Source organism: Lemur catta, chromosome 14, assembly GCF_020740605.2.
Source record: "Lemur catta isolate mLemCat1 chromosome 14, mLemCat1.pri, whole genome shotgun sequence".
In the NCBI taxonomy this organism is placed as follows: domain Eukaryota; kingdom Metazoa; phylum Chordata; class Mammalia; order Primates; family Lemuridae; genus Lemur; species Lemur catta.
In genome coordinates, this window is record NC_059141.1 from 38,913,722 (window position 1) to 38,933,381 (window position 19,660).

A 19,660-nucleotide genomic window follows, 5' to 3' on the forward strand; every position below is an offset into this window, starting at 1 on the left:
GCTTTTGAGGGCATGGCCCTGTCTTATTTATTGAAATCTTCACAGAATGTAAGCAAATGCTGCCACTTTGTGGATTGTTCATAGGTGTTCACTGATGAATTCCTATATTAAATCTCTCAAGATAAGGTATAATAAGTCTTAGAGAAATGACATAGACAGTAAGTACTATAAGCATTCAGAGGAGTGAGAAGTTATATTTATTTCATATGACTCCAGATATAACAACTAGACTAATGGGTAAATGTTACAAGGAAAGAAAATTTAGGCTCACTTATAAGGAGGACTGTTAATAATCAAACTACTCTAAGAGCTGATCTGTCCCCAAACTTACTAGAGTTTCTGGTCATTACAGAACAGTGGTCTGGGGATTCCTGTTGAAGTATGGGACCGAGTGACCCCTGACATCTTTTCCAAACTTCCAGTCTATGACTTTATGAAGTTACTGGGTTTTTACTTCCATTAGGCATCTAATCTGCATTTTCTTCTTGGGTTTGATATTTAGCAGGATTTTTTCTTGAAGGAGACAATGAAGGAAATGGAAGTAGAAAGAGCTCAGAACTTTTCACAGCAAACCAAAACCTTAGCCTGCATGGAGGTGGTTGATTTACCCTACAGTATGCATCCTGGCTGTTGGGCTGGAGAAGAGGTACAGGGTAAGGATTCTGGTTCACAAATGGGGTAACTACGTGTCTAGGTTTGCACTAAGCATTTGGTGCAAAGAAGGAAAGAAGCAGGAAGAAGAGGGCAAGACACCAGATGCCTCGCCCTGTGTCACATGGGAGAAGGACAAAAAGAGCCTTTCCAGTGGAAAGAAAATGGAGACAACTTGATTCTAGGTGGGTAGGAACCCATTAAAGTGGCGTTCGCAGACCAAGCCTGAGAGATAACAATAGGGAAGAGGTGGTAATGAACCTTTTTAAACAAACCCTATCCCCTCTTTTTCTGTATTTCCCCCAAACTGCCCTTCTCCCCATGAGATTTTCTCTTTGCCCACCAAGAAGTCTAAACCTCTCTTCCTCTCGGGTTCCCCTCTCCCTTTTCTCTACCTCCAGCCACCCAAAGTTTTCCTTGGCTCACCCCCTAGTTCGTGTTCATTTTCTCAGGGTGCTTACCCCAAGTTTTATCTCTGTTGCTGGATTCTCCTGTCTTAGGACTGGGACAGCCAAGACCCTGACTCTGTCTGTCCCAGGTGTCTCAAGGCTTTGAGAGCAGCTCAGGGAAAAACAAAACAAGGCCTCCTTTTTCAAGATTCCTCTGCACTCTGTTCTTAGGCCTTTCCACCTGTGTGAAAGTGGATGTTTTAGTGGAGTAGGTAGTTTTTTATTCTCTAGTATTTGCAGTATGTCTCTAACTACCCCACCCAGTCCATTTTGTTGCTCGCTGTTTTAAGTTATGCTTTGCACATAGCTCAGACTCCAGTAATACAGGATGAAATGAATTGAATGTGCTTTCATGGTAGGCTGCTTCAGTGGACCCAGCAGACAGTACAATGCATTAATGGATCAATCTTTTGTTTCTACAAGAAAATAATTTGGTTCCAGATAAATTAAAAGAAAAATCAATGTCAACCTTTATGAAGTGGATTTTTGTACTATCCTTAAATATTAAAAATTCACATATCATTTGACCCCAAAACTCTACTTCTAGGAATTTGTCCTATAGATTTATTTACACATGAGCAAATGATATAGGTTTAAGGTTATTACATGGCATGCTGTTTGTAACAGCAAACCAAAAGAAACAATTTCAGGGTCAAAGAATAGGGTTCAGATTAAATGGATCAAAGCACTTGGCTACAATAAAATAGGGGCTGGGCGAGGTGGCTCACACCTGTAATCCTAGCACTCTGGGAGGCCAAGATGGGAGGATCGCTTGAGCTCTGGAGTTCTAGAACAGCTTGAGCAAGAGTGAGACCCTATCTTTACTAAAAATAGGAAAAATTAGCCAGGTAACTAAAAATAGAAACAAAAAATTAGCTGGGGGTGGTGCACCTGCAGTCCCATCTACTCGGTGGCTAAGGCAGGAGGATCACTCGAGCCCAGGAGTTTGAGGTTCCTGTGACCTAGGCCAATGCCATAGCACTCTAGCCTGGGCAACAGAGTGAGATTCTGTCTCAAAAATAAATAAATAAATATAAAAACAAAAGAAACGAGGCAGATATTTCTTTTTATTTCTTTTTGTCACGTTCACATAACTTTTACTAGTATATTGTTATAATTGTTCTGTTGTTCAAACTGAAGGGGGTTTAGGTCTAAGTCCAGTTGCTTGTCACAGGAAGAACCAATTATTGAGACAATGAGGATTGCCAAGAAAGAAAGGAATTTTTTTTTTTTTTTTTTGGAGAAAGAGTCTTGCTCTGTCACCCAGGCCACTGCAACCTCAAACTCCTGGGCTCAAGCAATCCTCCTGCCTCAGCCTCCTGAGTAGCTGAGACTACAGGCACACACCACAACACCTGGCTAATTTTTCTATTTTTAGCAGAGAAGGGAGGGGGGTCTCTTGCTCAGGCTGGTCTTGAACTCCTGAGCTCAAGTGATCCTCCTGCCTCGGCCTCCCATAGTGCTAGGATTACAGGCGTGAGCCACTGTGCCCGGCCAGAAAGGAATTTTTAATACCACAGAGAGAACAGGAGAAGCTGTCTCTGAGGCAGATATTTCTATACTGATATAAAACTCTGTAATATATGTTAAGTAAAGGAAAGCAAGGCACACAAGAGTATGTATACACTCTGTTCATAGCTACCATTTTGTGTGTAAATATGTATTTGTGTGTATATATGCATATATAGTAATTTAAATATCATAAAATTTCAAAAAAATCAGTGCGAAGCTTTATCTGTAGCTACCATGATCTAAGTATTTGTTACATTAAATGCAATAGCATTAGCTTCTGAAATCTAAGCCAAACTTGAAGATGGCTGGAAATGATCCAGTCTGTGTTAGCCAAGAATATAATGAAAGTAGGTAGCCTGCACCTATGAGGACCAAAAAAAAAAAAAAAGTAGGATTTTTCCTTGCTTGTTTAGGTAGGCCAAAATTGTATGAACTTTCTTCTCTAAGCAAGTCCTTCTAAAGCAATTAAATTTAGTGATTAGAGTCCTCACAGGCCAAAAGCAGACTCTCAGATTTCATATTGATTCCTATTTCTTTTAAAATTCTGAATCTAAATACTCCTTTTCAGGCCCTGCTCAAGCCTTCCCCCACAAACCCTCCTCAACTGTGAGACTCCTAGTGATGGCTCCTTTTCCTGACCCCATAGAGGTTTTGGTCCAGGTCTTTACTGGGTACTTGGCTATATTATTTGTATTATTTTATCTTTATGTATGTGTTCTGAATTCTCAATTACACTGTGAACACTTGCAGGGCAATACCACTCATTGGAGGTGGACAGATCTGGATTCAAATTCACTGACTAGAAACCACATGTTACTATGCAACTTGCCTACTTTGCTAAACCTCTCTAAGCTTCATCTATGAAATGAAAATAAAATCTATTTCAGGGGGTTGATGTAATGATTGAATCAAACAACACACAAGAAACTGCCTGTCCTAGCATCAGATACATGTGAATATCAGATATGAGTCCTGTTGCCTTTATGTTCTAACAGAGAGATTTGTAGGAAGGCAGTCATTAGTGTATATTTTTTATGATAACCTAGGTTTTTTTTTTTAAAGAAACCAAATATAAAGTAATTTTCAAAGATAAATAATTCAGTGGTCAAATATCTTGCAGGGCAGAATTTAATTTTAATTCCCCCATTCTATATGATGAAACAATTTTCAATAATACCAAGAAAGAAATGATTAGTAATAGCCAGGAAAGAAATGCAGATGGAGAAATTTTCTTTTAACTTCATATATATAATCATGTTGGTAAAAATAAGAATAAAAATTAAACATTTCAGTGAAATAAGGAAAAAAGTAAAAGCATTGATGTTTTTAATCACATTAATGTATTTTTGAAGTAAGGGAAAATGTCTACACATTGGTCTGTGGAAGTCATGAATAACATTACATTTTCTATTTTTGAGTGTTAACTTAGAAAAATTTGTCAATGACCTCATCAAATTTGACCTTCATACATTTTCTCATTCAATAGATAGTGTAGCCAGATTTACCTACTAATCTCTCTTCAAAGCAAACATTATGCCCAGCTAATTTCAGACATTGACCTTTGCCAATGAAAGACCAACATCTTTCATTGTTTCCCTTGGCATTCTTTGAACATTTATTCTTTTTTAAATATAAATGTCCAGGTCCCTAACATTTTGTTGTTGTACAGAATTCTCCACAACATTTATGCACAGATCTTCAAGGAATAATTTTAAAGCATTGTGTTTCATTGTATATTATTCATGTTTGATTCTGGCTTTTTGAAAATATTTCTTTTTCTTTTTTTTTTAAGACAAGGTCTTACCCTGTTACACAAGCAGTGGTGTCATCACAGCTCATTGCAACCTCAAACCTCTGTGCTCCTACCTCCAATCCTCCTGCTTCAGCCTCCCGAGTAGCTGGGACTACAGGCATGTGCCACCACACCTGGCTAATTTCTTTATTTTTTGTAGAGATGGGTTTAGCTATTGCCCAGATTGGTCTCAAACTCCTGGCCTCAAGCGATCCTCCCACCCCGGCCTCCCAAAGTGCTAGGATTATAAGCGTAAGCCACTGTGCCCAGCCTTGCAAATATTTTTGTATTTGATTAACCTCATCTAAAAATTTCATGTCAAAAAAATAAAATTAAATAAATAAATAAATAAATAAATAAATAGCTTACATCTATCATTGTTTGTTTTGAATCTACTGTTTAAATGCAGGGATATGGGGCATGGTTGCCATGGGCCTATATTCCCAGCTACTGGAGAGGCTAAGGCAGGAGGATGACCTGAGCCCAGGAATTTGAGGCTTCAGTGAGCTATGATCATGCCACTGTACTTCAGCCTGAGTGCAGTGCAAGACCCTGTCTCTAAAAAATATATGAATGAATGAATGTAGGGATATGTAAATGACGGAGTTGGAGGCAAGAACTGCTCAGAGACCTCAAACAATTCTAGACTATTATGAACTTACTTTCAAAACTAATGCAAAAAGCTAAATTCCATTGAACCAGGGACCAAGAATATAACTGAAAATTCTCTAAATTAATTTCCATGTAGTATGCAAAGCTATTAAAAGACTAGTAATAAAAATATGCTAATTAGAAGCTTACATTTGTATTACTAAAACTCAACTGGTAATGAAAATATTCTAAAATTAGATTATGGTGATGGCTGCAGAATTCTGTGAATATACTAAAATCCATTGAATTGTATACTTTATGTAGGTGAATTTTATGGTATGTGAATTATAACTTAAGAAAAATAAGAAAAATTCAAGAGAAACTGCAACAATTATTTTAGAACTTGAATCAGTGATATATTTTGGGGGATAGGAGCATCTCATCATTGGCATTCTTTAGAATTGCTGAAAGTTTTACATTATTCTTAAATTCCCTACACTGGGTCCTTTAATGTCTGTACCCACAATGAACAGCATATCTCCATCCTTGGCACACCACTGGATCAGTTAGTGTATGCATAATTCTATACAACGTAATTGTTATTAAATTCTACTCCTGTAGGCTCTAAACTCAGGGCAAGGATCCAAATATACGCTGTGCATATATGGTCACCGAAATGCTAAACCACAATAATCCAGGGGACTGTGGAACCCAGCACTAAATGACATATTCTGGGATGACCTTTAAGTATTCCTGCCTCTGAGATTAGATTTTCTCTCTCGGTGTTTCTTATCTGGCTTTGTCTATCTCTCCTACATCCCTTCTCTCCCTCTCCTCTTCCTCTCTCCAGCGCTGTGTGTTAGTAATATCTGAAAATTATTCCGAGAGGCTTAATGTTCTTAAACCTGCCAGTTGCCTGAGACTTTCTAACACCAGCAGAATAAGGTGATCTTTCTTTCTTAAGGTGTGAAAGTTACAGCAGCTGTGTAGCTACGACACCTACATTTGCACTAATTCCACCTCCTTTTCCTGCAAAGGCAGGAGAAAATTTCAATCCTGACACCAAAAGTTTGCTTTGTTTTGAGGTGGGCGGGTTGTTAATGTTAAGATGTGACTCAGTTGTCTCCCCTTCCCTGCCAGGGTGGTGGGCTGGGGAGAGTTCAGAAATTAACAACATAGCAGTCACTTATGTAAGTACACCCTTTATGGGATGTTTCTGTGAAAACCAGAAACTGTAGTTCTCCTTCCCATTTATGATCAATTTCCCCTTTGCCCATTCCCCAGCGGGCAAACATGCAAACAGCACAGTTATCCCCTAGCAAAGGGCCCCTGCCGAAGTCTCAAGCTTTTTCTCCTGGTCAAACATGCTTTCTCTTCACTGTTTCCTGGGAAGCTGTACTCTTTTTGCTCACAAAGTGAGTTGACCCTCTCATTCTCAGTCTCTTCTCATTTCTCCCATTTCCCGATCACCTAATGATAGAGTATGTCCTTTTTCCCCAGGACAGCAATGAATGAAGCCCTACAATGGATAAAAGCCAAAGAGACAAGCACACAAAAGTGAATGGCTCACAGAGCTCAGGGCCACTCACCTGCCCCCCTTACAACAGAGGGGACAGGCAACACTTCTTGGCCTGACTGTCCAGGGCCAACCAGGGTAGACTGAGTGAAGGCCAAATCCCACCCTCCGAGATCAACTATTCTCAAAAGAGTGGGGTTATTTATGGAGGGAGCATATGTATCTTGGAAAAGCATATTATAGTGGAAGGCAGCACAGTGCAAAGCTAAAAGCATGGCCATTAGCTCAGTCACTTACAGACTGTGGGATCTCGCAAAATTTTTTTTTCTCTTTAAACCTCAGTTTCTATATATGTAAAATGGGGCTAACCAAGTATTTTTTTCATGGAAAGGCAGACTTTTTTGTATTTCAATGTTTATGAATGTCTTTGTTTCCTGTTGCTTATAAGAGAACACTTGAAACTGGGTAATTTATAAAGAAAAGTCTATGGAGGCCGAGAAGTCCCAGGTTAAGGTCCACATCTGACGAGGAGCTTCTTGCTGGTGGGGACTCTCTGCAAATTCCCAAGGCTGCACGGGATATCACATGGTGAGAGGGCTGAGTGTGTTAACATGCTCAGGTCTCTCTTCCTCTTCATACAAAGCCACCAGTCCCACTGTCATGGTAACCCATGAATCCATGAATGTATTAATCCATTCAAGAGAGCAGAGCCCTCATGATCCAATCACCTCTTTAAGGCTCCACTTCTCAATACTGCCACATTGTGGATTAAGTTTCAACATGAATTTTTTTTTCTCTCTTTTTTTTTTTTTGAAACAGAGTCTTACTCTCTCATCCTGGGTAGAATGCAGTGCTGTCATCATCATCCCGCCTAGCCATCCCAGAATGCTAGGATTATAGGCATGAGTCAACATGAGTTTTGGAGAGTAGAAATATTCAGTGATGAAACTGGGATGTCTTACAATATGCACTGTTTTATATTATATGTATATTAGCAATTTATCTAGTTATCTGCTAGGGTTCTTTTAAGACTTAAAGGTGATAGTGCCTGTAAAATTCATTTCACTGATGGGGATTCCGCAGTGGCAGACATTTTCTCTTCAAGAAGGTAAGGAAGGCATGTTAGAATCTGCGGGAACAGGAGATTTTAGTTACATTAGTGGGCCATGGGTTTATGTATGTGTGTATATTTCTTTTGTTCACAAATCTTCAACATGGGCAGAGCTCAGCTGAGACAGCTCACCTCTGCTCCAGGAGATACCCACTGGGCAGCTCAGATAGGGCTGGAAGACCTGTTCCAAAGATGGCTCACCCTTATGTTAAGTGTGGTTGTTTTTACATTGAAAAATTTTAATATTTATTTTATGGAGGTATAGTTTATATATCATAAAATTCACCAATTTAAAATGTACATTTCAATGATTTTTTCGTAAATTTATCCAGTACAATCATCACCACCCATCCAGGTTTAAAACATTTCCATCATCCCAAAAAGTTTCTTTGTGCTTGTTTGCAGTTAATCTCCAAATTTGCTGCATTCCCAATCCTAGGCCAACACTGGTCTGCTTTATTTTGGCCTTTATAAATTTACCTTTGTTGGACATTTCCTATAAATGAAATCATATGATATGTAAGTCTTTTGCATCTGGCTTTTTTTCTTCACTTGGTATAATGTTTTCGATGTTCATTCATGTTGCAGCATGTGTCAGTAGTTTGTTCCTTTTTATCACTTAATAACTTTCCATTGTGTGGATATAGCCCATTCAGTTTATCTATTCACCAGTTGATAGACATTTGGATTGTGTCCAATTTTTGTCTATTGCGAATAACGATGCTATGAACATTCATGTACATGTCTTTGTGTTGTGTGAAAATATATATTATTTCTGTGGGTAGATTCCTAAGAGTAAGATTACTGGGTCATATGGGTATGTTTATATTTAACTTTTGTGTGTGGGAGGAGGTTGGTTTGTTTGTTTTTTAAGATGGGTCTCTCTATGTTGCCTAGGCTGGTCTCCAACTCCTGGGCTCAAGTGACCCTCCTGCCTCAGCTGAAATTACATGTGCATGCCATCGCATCCAGTTTATGTTCAACTTTTTAAGAAATTGCCATAGTATTTTTATAAAGTGGTTATACTATTTTATATTCCCGCTAGCCATGGATGAGGGTTCCAGTTTTTCCACATCCTCTCCAACACTTATTTGTCCTTTTAATATGACATGATTTTTTAAAAATTGTAGTAAAAAGCACACAAAATAAAATTTACCGTCTTAACAATTTCAGCTCAGTCATGTTAAGTACATTCATATTGTTGTGAAACCAAGCTCAGAACTTTTTCATCTTGCAAAACGGAAACTCTATACCCATTAAGCAACTCCTCATGCCCTGCCCTAGCCCCAGATCCTGGAAACCACTGTTCTACTTTCTGTTTCTATGAATATGACTACTCCGGTTACCTTATATAAGTGGAATGATATAGTGGCATTAGTTATTTTGTGACTGGTTTATTTCACTTAGCATTAGGTCCTCAAGGTTCAGCAAAGTGGTACCATGTAAGAATTCCCTTCGTTTTTAAGGTTGGAGGCATGGATTTTTAAATGCTAAGGAATGCTGTATTTGTTATCCTTAGGGTGACACAAAGTCCCTCTTTCAGTTTTGGTTGCAGCAGAGAAGGAAATGGGAAAAGAAGGAGAGGATACTGGGGAGGAAAGGTTCTGAAAAGCAGGAAGGAGTACAGAAGGGAATTAGGAATACATGTTGTATCCCAATGTTGCTCAGGGTGAGCCCAACCACCAAACTTCCTTTGTTAGTAAGAAGTAATCACCTTTCTGCATTTTCACAAGATATATACGGTATTTATAAAGGTCCTCCTAGACAGCTTGGCTTTTGGAGTCCTCATCACTCTTAACTGATTGTAAAGTTGGCTCTGTATTTACCCCCGTAATCCAATCCTGTTAGGCTTTGCAGAAAAGCACAACCAACCATGATTCAGAGCACTTGGAAATAAGTTTGTTTATTAAAGGGATGTATCATGTAGAATTGTTTAACAACTTTTACAGCATTAATAGGTTTATTGTCGTTTGAACTGGGGAGTAAAATTACAGACATTCTTCTCTCTTAGTAAATTGCAAGATATTATCCTGGATTACTTAAAGAATTAACAGAATGGGGTACTTGTTTATTGCTCTAAAGTATAATCTTTTCTTGTAGATGGCAATATCAGATGAAAATATGCAATTGTTATAATATAGAGCAAAAATGATCAGAGTGATGGAGTGTGAAGGTGGAGTTGAAAGACTCCATCTAGAGTATTTATATCATAAAATGACAATTCATATATCAAAGAAGGAAAAAACTAAATTTCTGAAAAATGTTTGTAGAATCACAAGATTTCCAGGCGTAGGAGAAAATTATTAAATGAAATTGTTTAAAAAAGAGAGAGATCTGAGAACGAGGAACTCTGCAAAAGAGTAGAATACGTCCAATAAGAGAATAAAATTCTCTCTGTGTATAACTTTCTGTCTTGGAGCGATCATTGGCTTCATCGTTTTTACATCAAAACTTTGAACTGAGTTAATTAGGGACATCTTTCCATAGAAACATTTTTCATTTTAGAGGAGAACTTAGGGGAGAAAACTGTTGTTTTGTCATCTTTTCTAAATTTTTTATACAAATGAAATGACATATTATTCATAAAATTTATCAAAACCTTTTTTTTGTTTGTTTGTTTTAACAAGGACTATGGGAGAAATAAGTGATTTCCAAACCTGTTTTTCCAGTATTAGAAGCCATTCTTCTAATAAACTCTAATGTGGAATACAAGTACAATAGCAGCTAACATTTTTTTGAATGGGTACCGTTGTTCCTCACAATGCCAAGTGTATTAGGCATTGCTTTGTTTCATTGATTATACAAGGTAGGTGCTATTAAACTAATTTTTATCTGAGGAGACTTACCCAAGTCCACTGGGATAGTTTAGAAAAGCAGATACCTACTGAACTGCTCTAATTACATTTGAGGGTGACAGGGGCCAGGCATAGAGCCTCATCCACTTGTCGGCCGTCACCACCACCGTGTCCCAGCTCCCACAATCCCAGTCCTGACTTCCAGGGACTTTGGTGAAATCCCTCTCTGCCTCAGAGTGGCCTTGTCCGCCGGGCACTGTGCTGAGGAAAGGGAGGATGCAGCTTTCCTGTTTAATAAGAGTTCTAGCTTCCCAAGACCCCTCGGAACTTTATTAAAATAAATTATAACTGGAACCCCAGGGGGATTTTTCTTCTCATACCTCATCAGTCAAAAAACCAAAAAAAGTTTAAACACTCTTCTGCTTGGTTTTTGATGCTCAAAACTAGTTTTTGTTATCAATGAAAAAAAAGGGGGGGACGGCTATGAAATGGAAACGACCAGTCTTGAAAGAAATGCAGGCCATAGAGGGACACACATAATAGAAACACCCTTGAAGGAAGCACACGTCCCTCCAGAGAAGTTTACGGTTGGCTCTGGCACTGTTGAGGCTCTCCGCTCCCTGCCTTTCCCAAACCATGGTTCTGGCCATTTTCAAACAGAGACCCACTCAGCACTGGGTTCTAACCCTATGGAGATTTGCCGGGGACAAGGCAGTTCATGCATCAACTACAGGTCCCATCTGGCGAATGGTCCCCTGAGATCTTATGGCCTATAGCTGGGTGGAGTTGGGGGGTGGGGTAAGGTAGAGATCTGTGAGCCAACGATGCAGACAGCTGTTCGGAAAATGTCAAAATGAAGAATGCTTGAACTCCATGTGTGCCAAACACCTGTTCTGAGCCATTCCCAACTCTCCTGCCCAGGCCGCACCTCCTGACGATCGTGGTTTACAGTTATGGGACTACAGAATCCCAGGAGAAAAAGGCCCTGTTGTATCTGAAGACCTCAGTGGCCTATAAGCTCAGAACTGCCCCAGGACAAATGAGTCCTCACCAGTCCAAAGAAAGCACCCCCTGGTCAAAAGTGCTAGGAATATGCGGGTGGGGTGGCCCTCTCCAGACAAGGAGGACGGGTGCTGGACGGTGCAGCCTCAGAGAGGCACCGATAGAAAACAAAAAGAGGCTCTTCCTATATTTGCAAAGACAAACACCTCTTCAGCTTTTTTTTTTTTTTTCCTTTGGCCGAAGAAACTGTCGCAGGTGCTGTGGAGCTCTGGTCTGCCCGCTCCTTCTCCTGCCTCTCTGCTGTTTGCTTCGGGCACAGAACAAGTTGGTCAGGAAGCCACACCACAGCCATAGCTTCTCAAGATACCAGAGAAAAACACTCACGGAGCCAGAGGTGGCAATTCACCATTACCCTAACCAGCCGCAAGGTATTAATAAAATCCCTGGAGAAGGTGTGTGCTGACTTGATCAGAGGCACAAAGGAAAAAAATCTCCAGGTGAAAGGACCAGTTGAGATACCTGCCCTAAGACTTTGAGAATCACTACAGGAAAAGCTCCTTGTGATGAAGGTTCTAAGACAGGGGATGGCTTCCAGATGAGAATCCGCAAGCGACTCACTGACTTGCAGGGTCCTTTGCAGATTGGTAAGCAAATTACTTCTACTAGTATTGAGCCAGGAGTTGAGGCCGAAGTCACCTCTGCAGATTCTTAAGTCAACTGTTTTATTAACTTGATTACCAGTTGTTAAAACAACAACAAAGCACAACCCGCTTCACAGAGTAGAGCAGAAGCAAAATTGGCATTCTGCTATCAGTCCCCAACAGGTGGCTTTTTCTCCAGGGAGGGCAGAGCTGGTGGTGGCATCCCCCGCAGTGCGGCCACTCTCCACTGGCCTCAGTTGGCCAGGGCCAACCAAGTTCACGGACTACAGCCGCGGGACTCCTGGCAGATGTCCTGCTCCATCCTGTCCTCCTCGGCCAGGACCGCCTGAAGCTTCTCACCAAACCTTCCTTTCACTCTGCTCTGTTTGAAATTTCTGGCCAAATCAGTGTGTCAGGTTCAAGGTCTTCACCTGCTGGGGAACCTGCGGCCTCAAGGCCACATGTGGCCCTCCAGATCCCCAACTGCGGTCCCTCGACCCAATCCAAACTTCACAGAACAAATCCCTGTAAAATTTGGATTCAGTCAAAAGGCCACACTTAAGGATACAGAAGGCCGCAGGTGGCCGGAGGCCGCAGGTTCCCCACCCCACCGTATTCAGGCGCTGACAGTGGCTGCTCCGGGGCCTGCAGAGATTTCCCCTTAAATCCGAGTTTCTGAAAGGCAGCTAAATCCCCGTGGCCTCTTCAACAAGCTGGGCCAGTGTTGGAAAACTGGTTCGAGGCAGCCCTGCTGCGGGGTGACAAGAAGGCCAGGCTTCTCATTGCTGTGGGGGACGGCCACAAGGGGCCTGGCTCCTTCCCTCACCTGCTACCCATAGATCAGGGTTGGGGCGGGCGGGGCAGGTGAGCCCGGCCCTGGGACCCGACGCTGGGAGGGGCCAGGCGGAGCTGGGTGGGTGCTCCCTGGACGCGGCTCCTGGCCTGGCCTACGGATGAGCCAGGGGCCCGCGGTCCCTGTGCCCCCAGCCCCAAACGGGGTTTCTAAAAAGTGACTTTAGCTATTCTGATGCACAGCCAGGCCGGAGGACTTGTGCTCGGCAGATGTTGGGGCTGGAGGGTTTTGAGATCTTCCTCCCTTTCTTATTTGAAGGGATGGCGACACAGCAACAGCAACCTTCAGATGGAAGCTACAGATGGGGCTGTCCTCAGGAAAAATCCAGGGGCAAGACAGTGACAGTAATGAGGCCTGAGGCTTTAAATCCCCATGAGGACAGAACTGACTTTTAAAAAAGTTTTATTGAGATATAATTACATATCCTAAGTTTAAAATGTACAAGTCAGCCGGGCACAGTGGCTCACACCTGTAATCCTAGCACTCTGGGAGGCCGAGGCCGGAGGATCTCTTGAGCTCAGGAGTTTGACGTTGCTGTGAGCTAGGCTAACGCCACCACACTCTAGCCTGGGTGACAGAGCCAAACTCTGTCTCAGAAAAAAAAAAAAGTGTACAATTTAATGGTTTAAAATATATTTACTGTTGGGTAACCATCACCATAATCTAATTTTAGAAAATTTTATCATCCCCCAAAGAAACCCCATACCCATTAGCAGTCACTCTTCATTCCTGCCCAAACCTCCCTGCCCCCAGCCCTTAGCAACCACTACTCTACTTTTCAACTCTATAAATTTGCCTGTTTGGGAAGTTTTACACAAATGGGATCATACAGTATGTAGTCTTATGAGACTGGCTTCTTTCAGTTAGCATAATGTTTTTGAGATTCATCCATGTTGCAACATATATCAGTACTTTATTCCTTCTTAGTGCTGAATAATATTCCATAGTCTAGATATACCACATTTTGTTTTTCTGTTCACCAGTTGATGGTCATTTGAATTGTTTCCACTTTTTGATTATTAAGAATAATGCCGCTATGAACATTTGTATACAAGTTTCTATGTGGACGTTTGTTTTCATTTCTCTTGGGCAGATACCTAGGAGTGGAATTTCTGGGTCATATAATAACTTTAAGTTTAACATTTTGAGGAACTGCAAAACTGTTTTCCAAAGTAACTACACCATTTTATATTCCCGTCAACAATGTATGAGAGTTCTAGTTTCCCCACATCCTTTACACTGTTATTGTCTGTCTTTTTGATTACAGCTATTCCAGTGAATGCAAAGTATTATCTCATTGACTTGCATTTCTTTAAAAACTAATGATGTTGAGCATGTTTTCATGTGCTTATCATCCATCTGTATATCTTCTTTGAAGAAATGTCTATTCAAATCTATTCCCCATTTAAAAAATTTATTTATGTTTATTTATTTATTAAAGACAGGGTCTTGCTCTGTTCCTCAGGCTGGAGTGCAGTGGCATGATAATAGCTCACTGTGACCTCAAACTTCTGGGCTCAAACAATCCTACCACCTCAGCCTCATGAGTAGCCAGGACTACCAGTGCACACCACCACACCTGGCTAATTGTTTTATTTTTTATTTTTATAGAGACAGGGTCTTGCTATGTTGCCCAGGCTGGTCTTGAACTCCTGGCCTCAAGCAATCCTCCTGCCTAGGCCTCCCAAAGTGCTGGGATCATAGGTGTGAGCCACCACACCTGACCCTTTTAATTCTTAATAGTTTTGTTATTAGTTTAGTTATTAAAAGTTTTAGACTTTTAATAGTTTTGTGGTATATTTGCTTTGAAGAATTCTTACAAGTTTGTCATGCCACTGTTGTTCGTTACATGTGTTAACAACATCAATTTCCTTGCTGTTACTAGTATCAAAATGCTTCCTGAAAAGCCTCAAAGTAAGAGTGTCTGTGAATTTAGGGAATACAAGTGAAAAGAAGAAATAGAAAACCTGCTGTGGGTTTCCAAGAGGGTCTGGGGGAAAAAAACGGGGGCAGGGGGAACTTGGGAGGTTGACGAGTCCCCAGAAAGAACCCTGACCTCCTTGTGAAACATTTCATAGTCACTTCCATGTGCATTTCCTTTCGTTAGAAAATTTTTCACCTATTCCTCTGCTTATCCAAATGGTTCTCTCCATTTAAATTCTACTATCTCTACCTTCTCCCTTACCTTCTAGTCCATGATGATGTTCTTTTTGAACGTCTTTAGCTCTTATCCTCTGCATCATTTGTTTGGCTACTAGGAAATTTTCTTGTTGTTGTTGAATCAATGAATGCTCTGTTGCATCACTACTTACTTATTTTGTATATTTTTTGATATCTTCTTCCCATGAAGATTTTAAGTTTATGAAATGTAGGAGTAATTCTATTCTTTCTTTTGCATATTCCTTACCATCTAGCACAGTGTAATACCCCAACTAGAAGTAATCTTAAAGTATTATTTATTGTGAGTGTGGGCTACTGCCCAGAAATCTACATTTTTAGCAAGACTTGCACTCCCTCCCCATCCCATAAGATTTTGATGTACTATTTGAGAGTAGGGTTCTTGTCTGTTTTCTTCACCATGTGTCTTCAGTGCCTGGCATATGGTAGACATTAAGTAATATTTTTGAATTAATTATGCAGTTGACCACAAACCATCCCCTGGGAGAAAGAGTGAGAGATTAAATAAACACTTTGAACTACTATGTGTTGCACATGTATTTGCATGTTGCAAAAATGCATGTGAAATGTTTTGGAAAGTTTAAAGCAATCCCAAAATGAAAACTATTATTGTAAGATGCCAAAGTAGATTTTTCTTTTCTTTTTTCTTTTTCTTCCAAGAAAAGGTTGCTTTCTAACAAAGTAGATTTTTAAAAAGTGTGATTTCTCTTTTCTTGGGAGGTAAATCTGCCCTGAGAAAGACAAAAATAATCTGTAAGCTTATTTTTTTAGGTTTATTTCTATTGATTAAAAACGAGAATTTTTTTTTGGTACAAATCATAGATCTTTGAGTTAGAAGGGCACCAAGTTTCAGCTCTATTCATTTTCAACAAATGTGACATTTATTGCATTAGATATAGATGAGGAAATTGGAGCTTAGACAGATTTAAAGATTTGCCCAAGGTGGAGATTTTCAAAAGTGTTGTCCTCAGACACCTGCGTCAGAACTTCTAGGTAAATTTGTTCAAAAGTATAGATTCCAGACCCTTATTCAAGACTTGTTAAATTAGATTCTTTAAAGGAAATTTGCATTTTTGGAAGCTCCTTGTATATCAGTGGCTTCTAGCATAGTGTTTCTTAAATTCCAATGTTCATTTGAATCACCTAGGGATCTTATTAAACCGAAACTCTGATGCAGCATGTCTGGAGTGGGGCCCAAGATTCTTTATTTCTAACAAGTTCTCAGGTGATGCTGATGCTACTTGTACATGGACCACACTTTGAATATGAAAGATGCAGAACAGTGGAACCAGCAGCATTAATATCACCTGGGAACTTGTTAGAAATGCAGCTTCTTGGACCCCACCCCAGACCTACCGAATCAGAAACTCTGATACACATTTAAAATTTGAGAGCACGGGGAAAGGATGCCCTCTTAAATAAATGGTGCTGGGAAAATTGGATAACCACCTGTAGAAGAATGAAACAAGACCCCTAGCTCTCACCATATACCAAAATTAATTCAAGATAGATTAAAGACTTAAATGTAAGGCATGAAACCATAAAAATTCTAGAAGAAAACAGGAAAAACTTTTCTAGATATAGGCCTAGGCAAAGAATTTATGACTGAGACCTCAAAGGCAAAAATTACAAGCATAGTGGCTCATGCCTGTAATACTAGCACTCTGGGAGGGTCCCTTGAGGTCAGGAGTTTGAGAACAGCCTGGGCAATATAGCAAGACCCCTTCTCTACAACAAATTTAAAAAAAATTAGCTGGGCATGTTGACACCTGCCGGTAGTCCCAGCTACTTGGGAGGCTGAGGCAGGAGGATCCCTTGAGCCCAGGAGTTTCAGGTTACAGTGAGCTACAATGAAACCACTTCACTCTAGCCAGGGTGACAGTGCAAAACTCTGTCTCACAAAAGAAAAAAATAAAACAACAAAAATAAATAATTGAGACAATTAAATTAAAAAGTTTCTACACAGCAAAGGAAATAATCAAAAGAATAAATAGACAACATGTAGAATGTGAGAAAATATTTGCAAACTATACATCTGACAAAGGACTAATATCCAGAATCTACAAAGAACTCAAACAAATCAGCAAGAAAGCAACAAACAGCCCCTTAAAAAGTGGGCAAAAGACATGAACAGAATTTTTTCAAAAGAAGATAAATAAATGGCCAAGAAACATATGAAGAACTGTTCAATATCACTAATCCTCAGGGAAATGCAAATTAAAACCGCAATGAGATATCATCTTACCCCTGTCAGAACAGCCATTATTAAAAAGTCAAAAACAATAGGTATTGGCATGGATACAGAGAAAAGGAATGCTTATACACTGTTGGTGGGACTACAAATTAGTACAACCTCTATGAAAACAGTATGGAGATTCCTCAAAAAGATAAATGTAGACTTATCATTCGATCCAGCAATACCACTACTGGATGTCTGCCCAAAGGAAAAGAAGTCATTTTATCAAAAGAAAAAAAAAATAACATAAAAAAAAGAGTCATTTTATCAAAGAGACATCTGCACTCGAATGTTTACTGCAGCACAATTCATAATTGCAAAGATAGGGAATCAACCTAAGTGCCCATCAATTAATGAGTGGATAAAGAAAATATGATGTGTGTATATAGAAAGAGTGTATATACATATATACACACACACCATAGAGTACCATGCAGCCATAGAAAAGAATAAAATGGTGTCTTTCACAGCAACTTGGATGGAACTGGAGACCATTATCCTAAGTGAAGCATCTCAGTAATGAAAAAACAAATGCCACATGTTCTCACTAATAAGTGGGAGTTAAACGTTGGGTACACATGGGCACAAAGAGATGTAAAGGATATTAGAAACTAAGAAGGGGGAGGAGGAGGAGGCTGAGGGATTGAAAACTTACCTATGGGATATAATGAACACTACCTTGGTGATGGACACACTAAAAGCCCTGACTTCAGCATTATATTATACAATGAATCCATGTAACAAAAACATTTGTACCCTTTTAATATTTTGAAATAAAAATAAATAAATAAGTTTTTGCATGCAAAAAATTGATAACATGATAACACTTGAGAATTGCTGATTTAAAGAACTTTTATTGAAAAACCCTTGCCAGAGCCTCCCACGTAGTCTGATTTTTTTTTTTTTTTGAGACAGAGTCTTGCTTTGTTGCCCAGGCTAGAGAGAGTGCCGTGGCGTCAGCCTAGCTCACAGCAACCTCAAACTCCTGGGCTCAAGCGATCCTTCTACCTCGGCCTCTTGTGTAGCTGAGACTACAGGTGGGCACCACTATGCCTGGCTAATTTTTAAAAGATTTCTTGTAGAGACAGGGTCTCACTATTTTGTTCAGGCTGGTCTCGAACTCCTGGCCTCAAGCAGTCCTCCCACCTTAGCCTCCCAAAGTGTTAGGATTACAGGTGTGTGCCACCGTGCCTGGCCAATACGTAAACATTTCAAGTATAATGGGAGACATGTTCTTATCGCCAGAAAAGATAATTTAAAATAAGGAAAGGAAAAAACTAGAATGAATCTCAGAGTGTTAGAATTGAATTGGACATATTACTATGAATTTCTGGTTTTCAATATATCTAGATAGTTATAAGAATAATCATAAATATAAATATCTGTATATGCATATACACTCATGTGTACGTTACCTAGATTTGACCACTGAGAAATCCTGGGAACAGCATACCCAATAACAATAAGCACACCAAATGCCCAGATTTTGGGTTCTAAATGATATTACTTTTAAAAGGAAATGGAATTCTCCCTGTTCCAGGATATCCTACATGCTACTAAAAGACACACTGATCATATCACTCTATTGCTTAAAAATCGCTATTGGTTTGTGACACAGAAGCTCAGTGCTTCCGCTTAGTGCAAAACACCTGTCACAATTTCTCCCCAAATTCCTCCTTTCCATCTATAGCTCACACACTGCAGTTAATGTCATGTGTCTTTGCACATGTATTCATTCTGCATAGAATAACCTCCCACGATTCACCTGACAAACTCCTACACATCCTTCAAGACCCAATCCAAATGATATATGCTCTGAGATACTCCTTTACCTATCCACTGAAGTGGATTTATCAATATCTACATTATCCTTTTATTTAAGAAGCAAGATGTTCATACTTTAGGGATACCACTTATTTGTTCATAGTTGGTTATCTCATTAGAACATGAATTCTAACAACATATGAAAATATCTTACTGTTTTTAGTAAGATAAAATTAGCATACAATGAAATGCACACATCTAGGTGCACAATTTGATGAATTTTGACAAATCAATATACCTGTATAACAATGCCACAATCAAGATATAAAACACTTCTATCACCACAGAAAATTCCTTCATTGCCCCTTCCACACACTCTCCTTTCCAACAGGGAACCACAGCTCTGATTTCTATCACTGTAGAATCATCTTGCCTGTTCTTGAATGTCATGTAAGTGGAAAAAGACAATATATATTCTTTTATGTTTGACTTCTTTAGCTTAACACAATATTTTTGGTTCTATTTTATTGCATGTATTAGTAGTACATTATTTTTAATTACTGAGTTGC